This window comes from Epinephelus moara, chromosome 20 (genome assembly GCF_006386435.1).
Source record: "Epinephelus moara isolate mb chromosome 20, YSFRI_EMoa_1.0, whole genome shotgun sequence".
In the NCBI taxonomy this organism is placed as follows: Eukaryota; Metazoa; Chordata; class Actinopteri; order Perciformes; family Serranidae; genus Epinephelus; species Epinephelus moara.
Window position 1 is genome coordinate 3,153,930 of NC_065525.1, and position 7,324 is coordinate 3,161,253.

The window sequence follows — 7,324 nt, forward strand, 5'->3', positions numbered from 1 at the left end:
CACACACACACACACACACACACACACACACACACACACACACACACACACACACACAGCAGAACAAGTATCAGTATGCACCAAAGAAAGCAACAGTTTCAGAGACCAGAGCATATCAAACACTTCAGAGCAGCAGGGAGAGCAGGTTGGTGCATTACACCCAGTAGATATACTGGTTCCATTCTGCTTGTACTGATGAAAATGCACAAAGAGGAGTGTAAAGATGAATTGGGAGCCTCAAATCCATTCCACTGTAGAAAAGTAGCATTCATCATACAGACGTTCCCCACTTAATATTTTGATTTCCACCCATATACTCACTGTAATGGAGGCAAGCTCTTAGAGAGTCTTGAATGTACATATATATATATATATGACATTTTACATTATTGGAAATAAGGGGGGCTGAGGTTCTACCCAGAACCATTTGCTTCTGAAGAACCTTTTTTTTTTTTTGAAGAAGGGTTCTTGAAGGGTTCTTTGTGAGACTAAAGCCCTGTTCAGACCGATGATTCCTGATGAGACGAAACTGTTTTAGAACGCTGCAGAGAAAAGTTGCAGCGGTGTAAACTGGCTGGGCTTAGCTCGACTCAAGTCGGCTGATGGTGTCACCTGCAACTCAGCTGGACCAATCGAGCAGGTGCTCTGTCCCTGCCAAGCCCTCTGTTTCTGTTCTCACGGTGGGTTACTACTGCTGCTTGCTGTATGTGCTTATGCCGCCCCCACAGAAACATTCTTATTGACGGATTAATTCCTGGTTATTTATTAAGGTATTAGTGTATTTATTATGAATACAGTCCATCTGATGCTCATTTTGTTTCTGTTTTTTTTTGCCGTTTCATCACTACTACAAATGCAACTGTAGCCAGTATCTCACTATCACTATCCTCATTCATATTTTAACAAGCTACAAATTATATTCAGCCAAAAAATAAGTCTGAAAAGCTGCAAAACAGAACGGAACTACAGAGAGTTATTACATAGAGATGATTAACTGTTTCATCTAGTTACACTAGTGTGAACCAGCAGGTTTTCAGAATGTTGCAGAACAGCACATTATAAGTAGGTACTGCAGCTGCCCTTAAAAAGTACATACTGTTGCATGCAGTATGCACACAATCAGGATATACTCCTGTCTCATAACATTATGCCCTGAACTTTGACCCTTACTCTCATATATCCGTAATAATGGAGATAAAACAAAACGCTGTTCACCAAGCTTGCCAGAGATGGAGGTCAACCTGGAGAGACCTGTTGTTGTTACTTTACAATAAGTAATAACTGCATATATTTTAGATTTGTCACAGTGGGTTCATTTAATCCTCCATACATGCCAGATCCTCAGCTCATTCAGTAATTTTCTATTTATCCCGGCTCGTCACCACGCCTACCTACCAGTCTATCACCTGTCCACACATTTCCCGCTCCTGCCGGTCCACCAAGCCTACCTCATCAGGATAATGCCAGATTGTTCCTCACCTCATACCAGACTTTCCAGCGTTTGTTTCTGGACTGCCTCTCTGGTATCAACCCTAACTGTCCCTGACTCTCCTGCTTTATCTGCTCCCCAGTAAACCACTCTGCCTTCTGTTTTCGACCAAGAGCTCTGCTTCTGCCCCCCGGTTTCTTTTCGCCTGTTTCCTGTGGTTTTCTGGAAAGACCAGCTTTCCAAAGTGAGTTTACCTGTTCGGTCACCTGTGATCTTCTGAGCTGTGGATTGTTTTGTTGTGCGGTGGTACACATTGTCTTTGAGTGTGTGCCGCAGATTCCACTGCTGTCAAGCTCTCCCCTATCCAGGGCCAGCTTCGCATCAGAGAGACTGCTTTCTCAGTGAGTACTCCTGGTGTTGGGATCTCAGCTCTTCTGACATCGCTCTCTGCCTGCCTCCTCACGTTACCATTGCATGCTCTTGAACTGTCTGCTGTGTGTGCGTGCCCGGTGGACACTGACACCTCACCTGTGTGCTGCTACAGCGTTCCACACGGAGAGCTGCAGACTGATTCTGTTCCCCTGGGGACTCTGAAACTAAACGTTGACTCTCTATGTTGCCTCACAAGTCTGCATTCCCTGTATTTATTGAAGTGGTGTATTAAAGCTCAGTATAACTGTTCCGTCTGTATCTGGTGTTGCTTTTGGGTCCAAACTCCACCTGTTACAAGATTCTAACATATTGTATTCCCAACAGTAAAATTACAGAGGCTATACATTTCTCTGTGCCCTTTTGTTGTTGGCTATATTTATGATTATTTTATTCAATTAAACAATTAATATTCCTGTTACTACTTATCGACTGGTCATCAGTCACCTGAATGTGCATCATCCATCTGCGCAGAGGATTGTGGGTCAGAATAGCAAGAAAAGCATGCTGGCTTGCATACTGCAAAATTGGACTGGATGTAGTAGAACTTCCTGGTATTTTTGGCTAGGCACTGACTTCTGGAAACAAGAATGTAGGGGTTTAGTGTTGCTGGAGCCCACAGAAAGGACGCTCCACAACACTTTTTTTTCTCCAGTTCAGGATTACAATATATGCAGTTCATATAATCCGGTCCAAATTATTATTTTATTTTTAAAAGCTTAAAGATCCACTCAACACTAAAAGAGTTTGTCAGCCATGAGCGACATTAAAAATTAATGGAATGGTTGTCATATTGAAATCTGATGTGTGTTAATCGATTCACATCATCAACTCTTATTCAGTAACAGTACAAGTAAATGTTCAACCTTAACATTTGCCAGATTAATTGCCAGATAAATTATTATTTTCTCAGACTACAGCTGCAAAGCAAAATATCCTTTCATTTTATAGTTACAGTTTACTAATATATGAAAAACTTTCCACGGTATGAACAGTGGTTACATAAGCTTCAAAACCAGCCACAACTCAGCCCTGACCGTCCTCCATTGACCAATCAACAGGCTGCAGTGTCTTTAGCTCCACCTATTAGTACCAGATCTGTGTGCTAGGTACCCAACAGAGAGGTGACCAAAAATGGGGATGGTAAGGAACAGTTCCATTGGTACCATCCACAACATTTCACAGTGGAAACAGAAAAAATGCGTACTGAACTGAACTAAACCGTACTGGACTGCTTGGTGGAAACAGGGTTTTTGTTTCACATGTTGGTTTGGATGCAGGATAAGCTGGACCTGAACCAGTAAGGACTGTTACCACAGATTTTTAAACAATTTAAAATAGCTAAAATCTTATTTAACAACATATTGATTTGTCCCCCTTTGCCCCACGGCTCTTGTGTCTGTTTATCATGAGAGTTCTGCAGCACAAGGGGGACAGTTGGTAAAATGCACAGACATAGTGACAGGGCTAGCTGTTAGCATCACACAGCTCACGTTAGCTAATGATGATTAAAAGTGGACTTCATACACAGCCCCAGTTCGGTAAGTGGGAAACAAAGTGACTCGGACCAAGCCACACAATACTATTGTAGCCAGAGCAACAGGGGGCGCATTGTATTGTATTGTATTGTATTGTATTGTCATGTACTATATGCAACCAGTAAAGCTTTCAACTTTGACCTTAAAATAAAGTAGATAATACAGTATAACATGCTATTTCACAGTACCTTACTTCACATCTGTCACTGTGGGGCACAGCTACAAAGACTAGGCAGCCTGGCTGCTGCTCCACTTTGAGATCGGCTGCTTCATAAAGCAGAAGCAGAAAGCCCAGCTTCTAATCCACAGCTTGTCACCAATTATGTGCTGTTTTTTTTGCATGTCATCTTTGGTGGTGAACTGGCTGTGTTTTTTTCTGCTTCAAATGCTTGTCATTACTCTTCTTTGTGTCTGCTCACTCATGGTAGGTATTCAGTTTAAGCCAAAACAACTGATTTCTTTGGCTAATTTGAGGCAAGCAGGTTTGCAACCATAAAACCACATAAAAACACAGCAATTCATTCACACACATAAAATAAGAAACTAAAATACAGAATATGAGTGTAAAGATTTAAAGCTATAGTTGGTAATCCTGTTCAGAAACACTTTTTGTTATACTGGGTGAAATGGTCCTTCCATCCTGAGAGTAGTCAATACATAATGTGTTCAGAAAAAGGAATGAAAAAAATCCGACCTCTGTGGCAGCTGCAGGCCTGTAAAAACTCTGACCAATCCCTGCCATTCGGTGCGAATGGAAAGAACCAATCAGATGCCTTCATGTCTCGTCCTGCCCGAGCCCCCCTCCGTCCCTCCCTCCCTCCTCCCTGCGTGCACTCATCACGTGTCACCGTTGCCGGAAATATTCAGCACACTCCTCAGCAGAAATACCGAGTTAGCAGGAGTTTGCTGAACAATGGCAGAGAAAATGCAGCCAAAAGTACCACTTCCAGCGTTACTTGTAACGGCTCGCCCCGCTAAACAGGCTGAGAAAAGAAAGTCGGAGGCAGAAAAGGCTGCAACGAAAAAGGCTTTGGATAAAGCCAGAGGACAAACCAACATTGAGTCAACACTGGTGCAGCTTTTGAATGGTGGACACAACTGAGGGAACTGAAGGGCCTGAAAAGTGATGCAGAGGTTGCTGTCTTTCTGTTGGACAGGTAATTATTTGTTTGCTTCTGGGGGATTTGTTATTTTACTCTGCTCTCCTCTGCCCTGCTGACTCCTACCTACTGCAGGATGCGTGTTCAAGTTTGTGGAGCCGTGGCTTTGGACGGAGCACTGACGGGAGGGGGAGGAGGGGGTGGAGCTTAGAGGAGGTGCCGCTTTCAGATCTTGCTAGCTCTCCAACATTACCAACTACAGATTTAAGGAAACAAAGGTTGATAGCACTTGCCAATTCAGAACTGACCCATAGAGTTTAAGACCACAAAGCCACATTTTATCACGTTAATCAGTCTATACACAGAGAAAACTTTTTGTGAGACTGTATGCCTTGCTCTTCATTCATCGAGATGCACAGTATTTCTATTGTATCAATATGTTTATATTTTTCATTGTGATACAGATGTGATGTGATAGTCCCTGTTTTAATGTGCCTTAACTCCTAATAAAAATATTAACAAAAAAAAAAAAAAAGAAAACTTTTTGTGGTTAGCTTTGGATGGTGGTGGTGTGTGGCTGCAAGTCACTAACTGGGATGAGGAGCCAGGTCATGGTTTTCAAATATAAACATCAGTGAACATCAAGGAAAAATGGAGAGGACGGCATCAGCTAAATTAGCATCCTGCTAGCCTTTGTATGGGCATTGAAAAATAAACAGGACAACCACCTAACACATACGTTTCCAACAGGATATCAGGAACTGTTGTATCCTTTGATTCACCGAAACTTTGCTAAATCCTGGACAGCACCATTCAACCCACTGACTCTTTGTCTATATGCCAATCTAAGGACTCTGGTGAAAGAGGTTGGGATGTGTGGACAGTTAAAAAATCATTCCACAAATGTAACAATGTAACCAACAATGTAAGAACATGGATAAAAGGACTAAATGACAGTAACCATCAAAGGAGCTGAAGGGATCACATTTCATTGGAGTTGTACCTGGCATAATTCCATGTGCAAAATAAATGACTGATTGATTGACTGATTGATTGAACTGCTTTCTATTTGTTTTACATGCATTTAAAACACATTCCTGATGGCATAAGCCTGAAGAATTCATAAAAAGCATGTGTGGGGTCATTGATGTACCTTTTTGTCAGATGTACCTTTTTGAGGACTTATGATAAGTGAGACATGTCTGTGTTTTGCCAATAATTTTGGAGCTTCATGTGATGAACCAGAGAATTGTAATTTCATAGTTTGGCCACTGCAAAAACTGGCTTCAAAACCCAGTGCACTTCCTGGAACCCTGATCTATGTAGAGAATTTACTTAACATGTTCTATGAAGAAGGAATATTACCTTACAAAACTCCACAGGGGTTAAATCGCAGCTGCTTCAACCTAAATACTAGCACACTGATATTTAAGGTTGATGACAAATTCATTAGTTTTGCAGGTATTGGACATATTTAAACTCCTCCCTGGTGCAAGCTGTTGTCACAAATCTTTTGTATGTTTTTCTGCACACAAATTCATACATATCCCATGTATTTTGAAAGGCTGCAATCATGTGACCAGTGCGCTGACAGCAGTAAACAAGGAAGAAGTCTTGAATGCTTGTAGGCAGGCAGCTTGAGGTGGTGGATGGGTCATGAAAAATGAGACTTTCACCCGGGACTTTTCCCTGGAGTCATGTGTTTGAATCTGTGTGAACTTTCAGTGAACTTTGAGTCATTTTTAAGGTACGTCCTCACTATATTTGTTTTCCTAAACCTAACCATCCATCCATCCATTCATCCATCCATCCCATTTTCCACTGCTTATCCGAAGCTGGGTCATGGGGCAGCAGGCTGAGCAAAGTATTCCAGACGCCCCTCTCCCCAGAAACACTTTCCAGCTACTCCTGGGAGTTCCTGAGGTGTTCCTATATCCCTCCAGTGTGTTTTGGGTCTCCTACCAGTTGGACATGCCCAGAACACCACTAACAGGAGGCACCCAGAAGGCATCTTAATTAGATGCCTGAACCACCTCAATTGATCCCTTGTGATGCGAAGGAGCAGCAGCTCTACTTCAAGCTCCCTGTGGATGTCCGAGCTCCTTACCCTATCTCTAAGGCTGAGTCCAGCCACCTTTTGGAGGAAACTCATTTCGGCTGCTTGTATCTGGGCCCTCATTCTTTTGGTCATTATTCATAGTAAGGGTGGGCGATATGGAACAAAATCAATATCTCGATATCTTTGCCTGGAATTTCGATATAAGATATATATTGATATTTTCCATAATAAATAAATGGCGTTTTAACCCTATGGGCCCAAACGACGCATAGTGCATCCAAATTCACACCTGTTATTCTCTATTGATTTTCTCCGCGACCGTGCGTCATAGCGAGAAGCCACGCATATCACGTGAAACAGCGGAATCGTAGCTTTCCGACAAGCACTTGTCGGTAGTCCAATGTTTTCACAGCGAAAAAATGATAAAGTTACACTAAAATCATGAATAACAGAGCTTTCATGCAGCTTTGCACACACATTACTCTTGGATGGATTACTCGCGAATGCAGGCTCGCACAGAAATGCCACGCATATCACATGAAAGTGCAGGAGCAGAGCTTTCCAGTGATACCTCACACATCATTGTGCTGTCATCCCATCATGCTATAAATACAGATTAATTGTCTACAAAACAAAAACCTGACGAATTTCTTTACAATAGTGAGGAATATCGTATCTTACCACGTCTTAGGCTTGCGTGTGTTTCTCCCTGTCTATCCACATTTGTAGTCCGGCTTTCAAGATGCAAATATCTCCATATTGTCCAGTT